Raw genomic sequence first — 16,523 nt, 5'->3', positions numbered from 1 at the left:
TATTTATTGATCTGGTAAGTAGAGAACTTTCTAGCACCTCTTTACAGTACGTTTAATAGCTGAAACCTTTCAATTTTTGTTTATAGCTGTATTGCGCCGAGCTCTGCAGTAAGCGGTGTAGCGTAGTGGTTAACATGACTTTGTGGAATGCTGTAGAATGCGGGTTACCAGTTGTCATTTCTGGAAAGTTCTTGAAATATCGTATGTTCTTAATGTTTGCACATGCTGGAATATTCATTGTCTTTATAGATAACAGCATCCTGGAATTTTCTATGTTTGAGTAAATAGCTGTACTCTCCGTCCAGTGGTTCAATTCCGTTCTGGTTGTACGTTTGTGTCAGTAACAAACGTGCTTTCACTTCTAATTGTTGTGCGTCATTGCTGAGCCTCTATTCGGATTAGGACTTGATTGCGGTTTCCATGCGACAATATCGTCGGATGCATCAAGAGACAGAAACTGATCGTATGTATAAATTCCGTGTGACGTCCGCTAGCTTCCTCGAAAGCTCAGTACTCGTTGCCAACTTTTGCTCTCTATTGTGAGACCATAGCACACCATACTACGGTAACGGTATAAAGAAAAAGGATTCTCTAGTTTCCCTTTGGGTATCCTCTAGGGATGTAATCATTATTAGGTTTCAGAGTGAAAGTCACATAACTGCGTACGGGGAAGGTACCAGGTTAATAGATGCTCAATGACTCTGCACAGAAAATCCAAGGGTTTCCTCCATTATATAAGTAAAGAATTCCAGATAATACACTAGTCTAATGCACTGCTAGCAACAACTCATCGAACAGGAAAAGCAGATAATTTCATATTACAGGATCGCCAATTGGAAACAATCTTTTAAAAATCTCCGAGGTAAAATTGCAGTGATTGTGGTTTTTTTTCGCTAAATATAAAAGATAGTGCTTCGAATGTTGTAGAAAATTTCCAGAGCAGAAAAATGTTAAAACTTTTTATCGTTTTATTTAAATTTTGAGACAAATTATGGCAAGTCATGCAATCAGGTCATGAAACACTCCAGTCACAAGCAGAGTTTCTCGAATGGGGGAAACAGAATGAAACTGTGGCAGTAAAGTCAGCTCTTTTACTAGCATAGTCAGAACCACTATTTCAAATTTTGTTCTAGACAAGATATGATATAATAATGGAATAGAAACTGTACGGTAGTGTATCGACCTTTCGACTGTCAACAAGTAAGTGGAAAACATGCAGGAAGCAAAACTTACAAAACCAATGGAATGTTGCAGTAAAATCAGATCTGCTTGGAAGCAATAAAAAACTTAAGGACAAAATAGAAAGATATTGTAAGTCTGTTGCCTTTTTGTTACCACGCACAGATTTCGCAAATATACGTACTTTTGCTTGGTTAATCCACTACTACAGAATAAACTATGATAATAAGACAGGGTCGCCACCAGCAGTAGCCCTTCCTAAATATCAGTAATGACTAAACTGAAACTTCAGTAGAATAATTAGTTCAATGGGAAACATAAACTTCATTTAAATTAATTGGGTCAATTTATGAACGTAATTGATATGCCAATGGCTTGAAATATTACTCATTCTTCTTTAGTTGAACCTACTGCTTTCATGAATTTATAAGGTTACAGGTCTTCTCAGGGAACATACAAGAGCACAAAATCACAAAATTTAAAAATGAGAAACGCACTTAAACAATCGTAAACGAACGCAAAGGACAGAGGAGGTTAACTTAGACGAATCAGATTAATTCATTGAAACAACACATTAAAATTGGAGGGGGTGGGGGTGGAGGAGGGATATTCAGCTAACAGTAGAGCAAAGGAAAGACATGATAGGTAGATGTTAGGATTGATGTTTGAACATAAAATACGGAGCATAATCAACTGATCTTCTGATACAATGAGACACAGGTTGCTGGTATTCATGTCATGCAGTCATAAAATTTGTGTGATATCTACCGCTCACCCCTCTCGGGGTAGTTTAAGAACAAAACAGATGACAAGATCACAGGAGGCAACCGTCTTATGGAACGGCTCTACCAAGACTTTTCAATATCATGACAGTGTTACTTTAAATGTAATCATTATTAAAAGTTGTGAATATGTAAGGTGTGTAAATTAAAATTTTGATTTCACGCGGTTTGGTTACCAGTGACCATGTTTTAGTTTCAAGGGGATGGTAAAATAAACAAAATATACTCATCTACCGCTAGTTTAAAGTTAGATGACCGCTACACAAATGAATATCAGCTATCCACTTGTGACTCCTCGAAGGTAATAGAATTACGTGAGTCATCAATCGTGTGGTACGCACCGTCTATAGAGAGATGTAAGTGAATAATCAGAAGAGCGCTACATATATGACAGGTAGTGTAATTTGCTGTGACGAGCGGCAGGTAAGAGATTAGCTCTGCTTAAGTTCTTCTGGTCAATGGAATTCGTCGGTATTATCCACTCAGCAGGCATCTTCTGTGTTCTCAGGTCGCTACAGCTGCCGCACAGTTGTCACATTATGTATCAGAATGTATCAGAAAGTTAGAGAATGTTCTCTGAGTGTATCGGACAGCTGTCTCGGAAAGTTCTCCCTCTTCCGACACGCAAACTTGTAAAATCTCAATATTTCCTACTCTCTTCCCTCCCAGAGTACCGAATCAGGATATCGCATCAGAGTGGACAGTTAGGTTCCTCCGCCAGTCGTCAGTGTTGTACTAAAGTTATTGATTTTCTTTCTTTCTCTCTATTCTTCTTGGAAATTTCTCTTTATTCTCCTGCTAGTCTGGAAAGTTTTATAAATGTCTCTAAATCTTTTCGCTTTGCGCAGGCGTCTCTCAGAGGCTACTGCATGTCAGTCAACCTTTGAATTAATCTTTTGCTTCCACCTGGCGAAGTCTGGTGGCTAGGCTCCTAGGCTACTACTGCTATTATTTGTTGAAGTTGGTGGTCAGTCACTTTCATGTCTGAAAATTTTGTTGGTCTCTTTTCATCGCCTTCGGAACTATTTATCAACTCTACTTCTTACATAATAGGCAGACCCCCTGTTCTAAAGCAGCATGAAACCATCGGGTTTGGAGTTGATCACATCCAGGACGATATTGACTGTTCCGTTGCTCGAATCTTCTTGTCAGCTGCTGGAGGGTTGTAACCTTGATCGTCGGTGGTGGACTGTAAGGAGTAGACTGTTGATCGAATCATTGGGAACCCACCATACAGGAGCGTTCACCAAAATTACTCTTCTTGTAGGGCTTCCATCTTGCAATCAGAATATGAGTACATTGGTGCATATGCTTCAAGGATTCCTGTGGAATTTCCTTTCTTTGCTTAAAAAAAATTAGTTGAGGTTCCTTCAGTATCAGTAATTTCATTCTTTTTTTACTTGTTTACATTGGAATTTCCTCCCTTTACTATTCTGCCGTAATAGGCAAAAATGTCATAATTTTATCACTATTGTGTTCTTCTTTTCACCTCATTTCCTATAACCCTATTATATCACATTTTATTTTATGTAACTCCTCATCCAACGTCGCTACCCATTTTCAGATCCTAAAATTCAACAGTTCATCCATCGTTTCTAAATGAAACGTCATAGAAGCAGGTCGGTTTCTAAAATGTATTACAGTGGTTATTTAGAAGATCTTCATGTAGCACGGTGTAGTCGCAAAGAAAAGCTGGACTTGTCCTATGTCTTGAAGCCATGAATTCCTTCAGTCCACTACTCCCAATATTCTTTCACCCTGGCCGACAACTTCCCCGCCTGTTTCTATAGTATACGAGCTTTCCTGGGCCAAAAGAATTCGTCAAGACACGTGAACAGTGCGTATCTTCTGGGTAGTTATGCTGATAGCAGATAAAGTTCAGGTCCGATTGGTGCTAAACCTCGGAGCCTGTGATCATACGGCTAATTTGTCTGCGATTTTTATCTGATACATGCTAATAAATGTACGGTTTGAAATTTTATTTCTCTTTTGTTCATGATTGGCAAAATAGCTTTGTGTTACATGAAAATAGTGCGTAATAGTGATATCGAAGTAGTAGAATCCTATAGTAATTTTTTATCCTCTTCAGTGAGCTAAAACAGGGATAACCCTGAAAAAAAGAACTCCTAATTTAACTTCAATCTGAGGAATACGTTTAGCGAAAGCAGCTGTGCAAGTGGATAAACACATCGCTTCATACTATCGAATAGGTAAGTTGCGATGCTAATGGACTCAGAAATACCAACCGGATTAATGATTAACTTAAGCTGTATTTAAATATTGTAATAGTTGTTAGTTTAGGAAGGTTAATTCTGTTGACAGCGAGGTTGATGAATGTGAACATCCAGTGCAATGGAATCAAGACAGGAAGGGATCGACCGTAAAATTATTCAGTAGACACAAGGATTCTCCTTAGGTGATTTAGGGATCCGCAGGAAAGACTCATTTGGCTGATCAAGTCAGTATTATAGCATTGCTACTAATGTACATCTGACCAGTTCTTCTGCTGGTGCCTAAGTTGTTTACTATAAGCTTTACTAACAATACGCCTTGTAGTGGGTAGGTCACCATTGGTGGTGCCGATTTCTGGCGACAGTAGAACTACACAAACACAGGGACCAACTACATCATTAGGAGCTGCACATGACACGTGGTAGTTCGATATAGACGGCCTTTCTAATACTATCTAAGTAGACAGCAGCTATGATTCCCAAATGAAACGTGCTCTCTGCATGGATGTGGGTCCACAGCAAAAAACTCTTTAAAGTGGAGTGGAATACTACGTCTGGCTAACGAACGACGGCAACATTTTTAGTGCCTTTAGACTTATTAATGCATTACGTTCATATCTAGCAAACCACTCATCTTTATGGTAAATGTAAGACCTATCATTTATGTGAGTGTTGACTGCCGCATCTGATCATTAATGAGATTAAACACATACCATACCCGGTCAGAGCCAATGCACACATTACGCAGTGGTACTAAGACACTCTTTCTCAGCTATTATATGCAAGATAGTTTTCGCTAGGTCACAGGATTATCGCAATATAGGAAATTCTTAGTTTTTCAACAACGATTATATTGCAGTGCGATAATACTAATAGTGACAGCAAGAGGATAAGTGAGACTTAAAGTACATACCTGATGCGAGACCATGTTTTGTGTAAATGATAGAGCATTACCTGAAGGAAATTTGGTTGACAGGGACAGATGAAGGACTTCATTACGAAGATGACAATGATGGAAGACGATGATGGTGAGATATCGGTTAGGGCGTACTAAAACCAGGTACTTAGCACCTGGAATAATATTCTTTTTTAAACTGTGCAAAACACACACACACGTACACACACACACACACACACACACACGTTGACCGCCTGGCGAAAGAGGCCACCAGCAAGCCATCTCTGGACCTTGGCCTCCCAGAAACTGATTTGCGGGCAGTCTTCCGCCGCAAAATCTTGGCGCTATGGGACGATGAATGGCGCGAACTGACAATGTCCAATAAACTCCGTGCTGTCAAGGAGACGACGGCTGTGTGGCGGTCATCCATGCGAGCCAACCGCAGGGACTCCGTCGTCCTTTGTCGGCTCCGCATTGGCCACTCCCGGCTAACACACGGTTATTTACTGCGCCGGGAGGACCCTCCTCTATGTTGCTGTGGGGCAGCTTTGACAGTGGCCCACATTTTGCTGGCCTGCCCCCTTTTAGCTGTGGTCAGGCAGACATTTGCGCTGCCTGCTACGCTCCCTGCCCTTTTAACAGACGACTCCACTATGGCTGACTTAGTTTTACGTTTTATTCGGGCAGGGGGATTTTATCATTTAATCTGAGTGTTTCTGTTTTATTTTATTGTTTTGTGTCGACTCTGGCCTTTGGCCTATGATTTTACACTGATTTTTTAATGTGTTTCTAAGTGGTTGGCTTTTCCTTTTTTATTTCTATGGTCGGCCAACCACCGTCCATCTCTATGTGGTTTTCGTTCGTTTTGTCTTGTCTTTGTCTCAGTCTCTCCTGTTCTGTATCGTCTGTGATCTCTTCTGTTCCTCATTTTTGTTCTCTGTGGGTGTTCTATGTCTTTGGAAAAAGGGACCGATGACCATGGCAGTCTGGTCCCTTTCATCCCCCAAACCAACCAACCAACACACACACACACACACACACACACACACACACACACACACACACACACACACACAGAGAGAGAGAGAGAGAGAGAGAGAGAGAGAGAGAGAGAGAGACATTAAGCTTATTATCGATTCTGAAACGTAAGGTAGGAAATATAAATTATTTGGTATGATCCAAATAACTGCAGCAGATAAATGTGGGTGATTGATCACTGGACTAAAATAATAAAATGAGGCAGCTGCTTTGAACCACATTAACACATACAGTCTAAAGGTGTGCGCTGTAGTCAAGATGCTGCAAAAGATTTCAAAAATATTTACCGCCGTTATCTCATCATAACCTAAAACAGAGTGCCGATCCGCTTCCATACACAGTACCACTGGTCGCCCACACGTGGAGCAACGACGTCTTTTATAGTTCGTTCACTGCACTGTAATTCAGAGATCGATGTGGCGAGTATTAATGTTATATACCATATATGCAGAATCACTGTCTTGGCATGTTAAGATACCAAAAACTGTTTTAAATTAAACTAATTTGGGAAATTAAAACCTACCAAACACGAATTTCAGAAATATGTCTCATAATAATTTGTATGAGCACCATAATCTTAAGACGTGCGTACATCTAGGCCTAAAAGGCAAAATCCCTTTCGCTGCTCAATAGTTATCCCCGAATTTGTCTGCAGTATTCGCGTACCAGACACGTTTACCATATACAAAGCTGAGTTTCTCACAGTTACCAAGGCACCGGAGCAGATGAGACGACACCCACAGAAGATGTTCCTCTTAAGATGTGAGAACCTTAATGTTCTATAGGACCTTCAACAAATCTGAGACAGCTGAATTATATGGAATATGCAAGATATTCTTCTCTTACTGCATCAGCATGGTAACAAATATTGTATTCTGCTAGGTACAAGGCTCATGTGTACAGAAAGAATTGAACCATTTGACGTAGTGGCCAAAGAGGCGTTAAGAGGTGACAGAGCAGTACTAAGCGCCATTCACCTATAGTTTTTATCCCGGCGCCGAGCCGTAATGTCATTCTTTACTGCGAAGAAGAGTGGCTGGAGGTGACGGTTAACAAGTACGCGAGCTGTGTAACCAACTATTTGTCCTTGGCGTTCTTCCTCCTGGTAACACAGTTCGGATGAAGACTCATTCGCGCAGCCCCATAAAGTACTTCGTCTTCTTACTATATACTTTTGATCCGATACGAAGATCGACTCACTTGAAGGACTTGTTGAATGTGTTTCACTGTATGGCATACCTTAACAGAGTGCAGAACTCAACTTAAATGGAGGAAGTCGGGTGTTTTAGCTGTCGACGAGGCGAGTGTAGTACTAATTCTAAATGGTCGTGAATTGTCGGGTCTGCAGCCTAAGATTTTAGATTGGGGTTTTTAATTTGTTGCAGACTGGTGGCTTATTCTGTTTTAGCCCAGTCATCTACCGTCCTGAATTTTGTTTGTGTTATTTTACACATTTATTTGTGTCCTTTCCCTTTTAACTGAAAGTTTTATAACTGGCGATTGTATTGTTCGTTTTTGTGTGTGTGCACGCTTACAGGTTCATGTTTTCTTTTATGAACAGTTATATTTCGACTAACTTCTAAACATTTATGGTTTTCTTTTTACCACGTTCATCTCAAGAGGTTGTGGTAGGTGTGCTAAAGACCCAGTTGTTATTAACCCAAGCAAATACGTAATTACCATCATTGTGAAAATGTTTTCCTTTATTATACTCTTAGCGATATGCATACCTCTTTTGTCACATTCAGCACCAAATATGTCTCCTAACTCTAGCAAAGGCAATCGTGAAGCCACCCATATTTTACAAGTAAAAGGAAAATGCGACCGGAGAAAACGGTTGGAAGAGGATCTTAGGATGTATGGTTAGAAGACGTTGGAGAAAGGAAACTCTATCATCTCGCACAATTGGAGATGCAGGTCGTGTTTTTGACAACAGGTCTGGCTTCGTGTTATTGGTGTAGTGCTTCATCTTTCCGTTTAAAGATTACTCGTTGAAAGCAAGCTAACCTGTTAAAAAAAGCTGATGTAGACTAGACATTAGCTGAATTAAAGCAAGTTGACAAGGAAGTGAAACGTACTGAAATACTGCCTGTATTGCGGAAAAAACTAATTCTTAATAATAGAATGCATCAGACCATGTTTAACTCTGTAACAATGGCAATGAAAAGGATAATGCAGGTACTGGGGCAAAAGGGATATCACCGCACTTCGTTAGTGTGGGTTGCATACATTCAGGGACATCTGCCCACTCCATGATTATGTGATGGGTTTTCCTCAGTCAGCGGGTGGGTCCCTTCCCCCTCCCATCCCTTCCCCTACCATTCCCTCCAATCCCCTCACCTCCCTTCCCCACCCTTCTCCACCTCTCTCCTCCCCTCTCCTCCCTTGCCACCCTGTTTTTTTTTTTTCGTAATGTGTGGCTGTTAGGGAAAATATTTTTCTTTCACATGCTGTACTGTGGTTCTAACGATGAGGGCTGGGGAATGTATACACAATTATTTTTCGTAACATGTTGCATTCAGTTGTTTGACACATATTCTTTGATTTTATAGGTTGTTATGAAGTAGAGCTATGTGTTCAAATTCAGTGATTTTGAAGTTCAGTGTGTGTTTCATTTATAAGTAATTTAAGTGAACTAGAGCATATGATTTTCTGCTTGTATTTCAGTGAGCTAAAGAGCACAATTTTCAGTATGGTGTACTGTGTATGTCTCTCACATTTTCTAGAGATAATTATGTCCCATATCTTTTTGTTGTAGGCAGCGTTAGTGAGCTGGATAGAGGGCTCCAAGGGGAAGACAAAGTACTGGAATGGGTACATCAGATGGAGGCTGCTGAGGATGCTGAAAGGCATCTCGCACTTTAGGATGAGGAGGATATACCAGATTGGGTGGGAGTACTACCAGAAAGCCCAACTGAACTGTTCAATCCTTCAAACAAGAGTATAAAAGGTGATTATACTGCAATCACCATCATTACAGCATATAACTATTATTCTAGAATGCTGATGTACTTAATTGTTATTGCAATTTGTTTACAGCATATATTAAAAAGTCTTGAGTATTGTACTTAATTTTTTCGTAATTCCTCAATTATAGGGCAATCACCAACACTGCCACCACAACAGCTAGGTGTGGTAAGGGTGCTTAGAGCAGTGGTTCCGGGCAGGAACCAAACAAGCACTTGGGCAGCATACATCACCCTGCAAGGCATCACTCATAGCTGTGACAGAGGTGACCAAGGTCACTGCAGACTCCCACCAACAACAACCTGCTGCCACCACTGCACCATCACATACACTCTGGTGTCAGCGGGTGGCTCAGTCAGTGGAAGAAGAAGAGCAATGGTCTCGCACCCCTCAGGCTCGCGGTGGTGAAGTCTCCAGCATGTAGCAGCAGCAGCATCAATCTGAGAGCTCCCACTGGGACTCACTGTTGCTGCCACCTCTTCCTACTACAGCTCAGACTGATCGCCCTCATGGATGAAAGGTATGTGTGCCTTGAGGCATACTGCTCACACCAACAGGCGCCTCCTCCCCAATGCCATCATCCACTAGCTACACACAGTCGTCGGTTTCATCTCCCAGAAATAGTGTTAATGATAGTGTTAATGATAATGAACCTGTGGCTGGCGCCAGTTCCCTTTTAGTGAAGGAGATCAGGTCAGTGACATCATACTGCAGTTAGAATACTCGATGACTGTGGATGCCTTTGACGAGGAAATCTCGTTCACAAGGATTTAGGATCTGGCAGGAGGGTACAGCGACCCTGCCAAATTTCTAAGAGCATGCCTTCCTGTCATGGACGTGGAGCTCCAAATGGTCGTTAATGATATATGGTATCCCACCTGTAAATGTGATGTGGTGCTGTGCATGGAACTGTTGCATCCCCCCAAAGTTGCCTGTAGCGATGAAGAGATAAGTCTTCATTATCTTTGGGGAGATAATGGTGTGATAACGCAGAGATGTTCATTCACTGAGTGGTTTTGTGAATCCACCTTGAGAGGCATACTAGCCTGATTTTTTCGATTTGGAAGTTAGGGGATCTGCTAAAGCACGCAGCCGAGTACTACACCTAAACATTCATACACTTTTCAAAGATCCTGTAAATGAAAGGTCGAACTACATAGAACTATCTAAAAATATGGCTAATAAGAGGGCATGCGTAACTGTCGAAAATAGGAAGGATAAGGCTTGCTTAGCAGGTCAGTCCTGGCTTGCGAAAGAAATTACGATTACAGAGATCATCTAGAGCTCACATGTAGATATGGTGGATACCTTGACATTCATAAGTGTTATAACTTTGATGGTACTGAGTTTCCCCTTGCCGGCTTTTGAATAAAAATGTGACCCCCAACTATGTACCCTCAGACTCAGAGTTTAAATATTGAAAGATTAGGCTGGTTTCGTTGTTTAGGGGCTGGGATACGTAGCTGCCGCATTACAAGCCCAATACTGCTGAGTCTACAGTATACAATATGAATATACACATGAATCGAATGGTCGAAGCTTCCTATCACTAGCCAATTGCGAATTTTGAATGTAACATAGAAATTTATAAATGAAAGATTGAAATAAAATAAAATCGGCAGGTACTATTTTAACGACTTTAAATGATGAGTACGATAGCAGAAGTACCTTTAATAATGCCATTTATTGATGTAAAACACTTATAGGTGTCGATGGTCCAGCAATTATATAAGATATAAGTTGAATAACAGGGAAACAATAGATTCCTACTTCATGTAATTAGTTATGAGCTACAACATAGCACACGAGATGTTCACTTGTAAACGCATACTACGTCTTCGCTGTAGAAGCCATGGAAATCTCACAAGTGCACAAGTCGGCACTACGAAATATTTCTATGTCCCGCAACCACGAGCAAACTGCACAACACTCTCCAAGTATTTCCTGTGACCGTCCATCGCGCCTTCTCGTCCAGTACTCTCCCGTCTCCTGTGAGACCAAATGCTCCTCCCTCACTTCCATAGAGTCTCTCCATTGACTTCAGTAGTCACCTACCATAGTAACGAGCGCTGTAATTGGCTAGAGCGCTCCCGCCATGTCTCCAAGCCAACGCACACTCACAGACGTATTGAAACACATACGAAATACTGGATTTACATTTAAATAACTTGAAATTGAATAAATATTCCTACGGCTGGACCATAAACACGCTCTAACACACATTATTAAATACATAAACAGATTAAGTAAACATATATCAAAGGAATAGAAACGAAAGTAGGCCAGTAGCCTAAGGCCTCTGTGCTTTCTAAAACACAGTAAATATTTGACCAATTTCTTCATGAATAGTATATATCGAATACAACCAAAGACACTGATGAAGAAATATATTTATAAACATGCTGCTACCGTTTTTACGTGTAACTGTGGAGTACTTATGGCCTGACGCGATCAGTATTAATTGGCCACTTTGACTTCCAATAACTCATGTACTACTCACGTTACATGCCTGTAATTCATACCAATTTAGGTTTACACTAATAGCTTTCTAAACACTTCGACAAAGTCTGATGAACCGTTTAGATTTTGGAAATTCGTTGCTGGGTGCTACTTGTATAACTTACAGTCAGATACTAAACTTTAAACTAATAAAGATATTGAAAATCTGATTACGCCATCAGAATCGTCGTGCAAATGATGGTAATGTGCATGTTTCTTTTTAAGGTATCATGATTTCTCAGGCTGTTATTAATTTCTCCATGAACTGTGAAATGTCTGCCATTATGGTTTCACAAAGTCCGCCATCTTTGGCACTCCCAGCATACAAATCTCCTGCATCGACACAAAGCACAGACCTCGACACAGTGTCAACATGGAATTCCCAGCCACGTGGTCGGCCTGGACCATGCGCTGGGGCTACCCCTCTTGCTCTGGCTAATATTCGCCACTAGTCGGTTGCTGACGAGCCCCAGCCTGCCGAGTGACCCCCTGCGACCATGCCAGCTCCGAACTTAAGAATATTTTCAGGGCGCCACAACTGGCCCGTTACCTCACACCGTTACATTCCACAATATAGCTAAGTTTGAGTCACAGGATACCTGAATATCGGTTCATGTTTATGGCCTGGAGAAACGCAAGTCAGGTGAGCCGAAGAGTCATATAGCGGTCGGCCCCGGCATTTCTCAAAATCTGCCGGTGAACGTAAGGTGCTTGTCAGCATGTTCTTATTCTTCGATGATAAAAATAAGGAAAAAGGCAATTATCATTATGTTTTGATCGAGGACACTTCCAAACTGCTGTTCTCTCAATTGCGCAACCACAAATGTAAAAAGTATATTTGTTTAAGGTGCCTCAGTCCCATTTCCTCAGAGACATTATTAGCAGCACATGTAGTAGATTGCGCTGCCAAGCAACTGGTACATGTTGTTATACTTACTGAGGCTGACAAATTCACACAGTTTAAAAATGCTCACCTCCATGAGCGATGTCCGGTTTTGAATGTCTCCTCGTTTCTGTGACCAGCTGTAAAGGTGTACCTATAGCCTCACACATCACCTTTACAGAAAAACACGTACCAAATTTGGCAGCTTACTAAATTGCATCGTCCTATGATTCGACTCTTAACTGCTACAAATCTTGTGTTGGGTGTAATTCTGTGGTTGGCTGCTCACTGAGGGCGAAAATCTTTCATGGGATGTTTATAAGATGTACAGCGACAACATTTCCGTAACAAAATTGAAGGAGAATTAAGATTTGTGCAATAACGCGGTTGAGTGTCATATTTGTAGGTTGCCGTTAAATAAAAAAGCAAAAGCTTCTCGAAGGGACCACTGTCATCTTACGAATAAGTTCCGTGATGCAGCTCACAATATGTGCAATTTGAAGAACCTGTTTAAGGCATGTACCTTTTTCTTCCATTTAAGCGTGTATGACGCTCACTTCCTTGTTGAGCACTTGGCTGATTTTGGCGTGGAGAAAGATCGGGTCAGCATTCTGCCTGAGACCGTTGAGAAATATGTTTCATGCTCCAGACGAATGATACCAAGAATTACGGTTCTTGACACACTAAATTTAATGCAGGCACCTCTCCAGAAACTCGTTGAAACTGTCTCAGAAAGAGGGTATTTACCGACTATGAAAAGTTTCAACTTTTGATTAGGAAGAGGGTTTTCCCATACAAGATTTTGGATAGTACGGCAAAATTTAACAAAACCAAGGTACCCGACTTAGCTGCATTCTCCAGCAACCTTACAGGCTAAGTCATAACGGATGCAGAGTATGAGAATGCCGTGAATGTCTGAGGGGAATTCAATATCACCACTTTGGGAGAGTAAACATGTCGTTACATGAACACAGATGTGTGCTTGCTTGAGGATTTTTTCTAGAAGTTCCAGAGTCTGTACATGGTGACATATTCTTTGGCTCTTGCCTTTTATTACATGGCACCTGGGTTGTCTTGGGACGCAATGCTCAAGGAAACGAAGGGCATTATTGAATTATTGACCTATGCTGACATGCTTCTTTTTGTTGAGTTAGGGGACTTAGCCAGTGTGTCCAGAGACACGCAAAGGCACATAATACACGGATGGCTGACAGGTTCAATGCATCTCTTGATTCGAGTTTCATCATGTAATTGGATGTGAACAACTTATACGGGCATCTCATGCAACAATCACCTCCGATTGATGAGTTTCGATGGGTGCACAAAGACGAATGCAAGAGATTGTATGGAAAAATCGAGGGTATGGCGGCTGGTTCTGACGTGGGACAGGTGGCAGATGCAGAACGCAGATACCCTATCAGTTTGCATAGCACGCATGCTGATTTGTCACTGTGTCCGAAGCAACTAGTTCTGTAAAGAGGCTCCACCCCAGAACTAATGACATCGCTGGGGAATAAGCGGAGATATATTTTCATTACCGTAATGTTCAGCAGTGTCTCAGCTTGTGGGTGTAGCTGGTTAGGATCAACTGGGCTATCACCTTCAAGCAGTGTTACTGTTGTAGTGTGTTAGCAAAATGTATCTCTACATTGAAATATTAGTGTCAAATTGTATCTCAAGAAGTGAAGTGTACCCCAAAAACTTACCTGTACCTCGAGAAACCTATCCCCTATTACACTGTGTGTATAAAGGACGTGAATGACACAACTGACAACAGTTATTCAAAAGATGAGTACTATTATGGAGATGAAGTTCAAGACGGAAAATAAAAAAAATATAGAACGTTTGCGTGTAATTGTGCTTATCATGTAGCACAAATTAAATAAACATGTCTAAAATTACATCTCCAGTGCTTGAAGAAAATCATAGACATAATATCTGGGCAAAACGTGCAAGAGGTCACTTGCTTTAATCGTAAATGTTATTATCTTTACATACAGAAAAGTATTATTTTCTCAACAACCTTGAAATCGTGACCTACACCCTTAATTTTTATATATGAAATTAGTGAATTTACTCATGGCACTTTTATTGCCTATCTCTGCGGCCAATTTCAGAACTTCAATTAATCATCAAATTTACTAATTTAGTACGATTTCATTCTGAATTGCTGGTGTATCCATGTATCATCACAATAAAATAAGAACAGTGACTGGTTGGAGGGGTATGAATGAGAAAAGTTGGGTATTTAAGTTTAGAAAACTAGTGACAAGTTTTTATTCATCCTTCTATAACTACAATCGAGCTGATAAATCTCACAAAAAATGACAAACATAAGTTAGGAAAAGGATGGTGCTTGATTGGCAAAGCATTCATTGGGGTTGAAACTATACAGATTCGCCCTTGAATGAATCCCTTTTAGAATGCAATCAGACTTTGTTTACATGAATCTAACATGAGGCCGAATTCTATCCAAATGGAATCAACTACGACCAAGTAAATCATAAACTATGGTTCACGGAGAACAGGGAGCTGTGAATATCATTTAACAACTCTACGCCAGAGCAGAAATAGTTTACCCTTTCACCTTCATTCAGGGGACAGCAAAAAACAGCACGCTGTGGGCGAAGAGCAGAGCATGGCAGACTTCAGTGTGAGGTGCACCCATTCACTGGTCTGGCCAACCAATCTGACACACAGGCACGACGGCGCGTGTGGATTTGTGAAACGTCAGACAGCCTACTCAGGACGAATAAATTCACCCTTGCAACACACAAATGTCCGAGATCATATGCATCTCCACTGTTGGTACACTTGGAAACTGACACTGGCTCATAGTCCACTACAAGTTAAATACGAAAAGTCTCACCCACTAGGGAATGACCTGAAGTTCTCCACTAGGGGAGGACCAGACGACGATGAAGGCACAGAAATCACCTTCCACCAAACCTTATAGCAGAGCTCCATTAGCAGAAAAAACCGCCTCCACATTGTACAAATCAATCGAACTATTCTCCACTCATTCACTCTCCCCTTTTGACTGTTCTGCTGTCCTGATAGCCAATCTAGAATTGGCACCAGGAATTCTACGCTGGTGGAGCAAGCCTCTGATTGAATATCCAGAGGGGAGCCAATCAGCAACTCAAAATCTGTGTTGTTTGAGATAAGAAGATTTTAAACTGGGGAGGCATTGTTCTCACGGAAACCATGGCCATGTTTCGGCAAAAAATATCTACATAGAAGGGACCCCAGTCCCTCATTTGTGGAGAGATCTAATCTTTCCAGCTGACCATTACCAATACCTGAAAGAAGACTGTTGAGCTTCCTAGACAGTCATGTCCATGAAATATATGTTTTTGCCGCTTCCTAAAAGAACCTTGCGGCTTCCTGGAATCAGGGGAGTTACAGGCTTGCCTCCACTACAAACATGTACCAGTCGCTCTGATGTTTCGTTGAATTGTTCACACGCTGACATTTGTTGATGACCTAGCATTGAAATCCGCAGCCATCTGCGGAATAGTTGCACTTCTGTCACGTTGAGCAATTTTATTCAGTCGTCGTTGGACCCATTCTCGTAGGATCTTTTTCCGGCCGCAGCGATGTTGGAGGATTTGACGGTTTACCGGATTCCTGATTTTCGCGGTACACTCGTGAAATGGTCGCACGATAAAGCCCCCACTTCATCGCTACTTGGAGATGCTGTGTCCCATCACTCGTGCGCCGACAATAGCACCACCTTCAAACTCAACTAAATCTTGATAGTATGCCATTGGAGCAGCAGTAACCGATCCAACATATGCAAAAGACACTTGTTCTCTTATATAGGCGCTGCCTGGTGAACTTGAGCAGATCTGTACTTGTAAGCGCTCTATCCGATAGAATACCTAACTGGCTTTTTTTTATTTATGGGGAAATCTAGCAGTTTCTTGTGTGGTTTCAGCCTTTCCGATGGCTGCTGCTTCCATCATTTGGTTATGTCTTCCTGCTTCGTCTAGCTGCTCCTGGGAGTTCTGTGCTTTCTTCATTATTCTCGCAACAGCTGCTGC

This window comes from Schistocerca americana, chromosome X, assembly GCF_021461395.2.
Source record: "Schistocerca americana isolate TAMUIC-IGC-003095 chromosome X, iqSchAmer2.1, whole genome shotgun sequence".
Taxonomy (NCBI): Eukaryota; Metazoa; Arthropoda; class Insecta; order Orthoptera; family Acrididae; genus Schistocerca; species Schistocerca americana.
The sequence above is the reverse complement of the archived record's forward strand: the minus strand, read 5'-3'. Positions refer to the sequence as shown.